Genomic DNA, 269 nt, shown 5'->3' with positions numbered 1-269 from the left:
TCCTACTGCAGAGGTGACTACCTCTTTCCCAGGGATTTCAAAGAAAGTTCTGGAACCATCACAGGTCACACACATCCCTGACATTAAAACCACACAATCCAGGCTCGGTAGCTCAGCCTGTAATCCCGTGCTTTGGGAGGCTGAGGTGAGTGGATTGTCTGAGCCCGCATGTTGGAGACCCACCTGGGCAACTTGGCGAGACCTCATCTCTACAATAAATCAAAAAATTAGCCGGGCATGGTAGTGCACGCCTGTAGTTCCAGTTACTC

The sequence above is a fragment of the Carlito syrichta genome, unplaced genomic scaffold (genome assembly GCF_000164805.1).
Source record: "Carlito syrichta isolate Samal-C Ts95f unplaced genomic scaffold, Tarsius_syrichta-2.0.1 Scaffold315497, whole genome shotgun sequence".
Lineage (NCBI taxonomy): Eukaryota > Metazoa > Chordata > Mammalia > Primates > Tarsiidae > Carlito > Carlito syrichta.
This window is presented reverse-complemented; position numbering follows the sequence as displayed.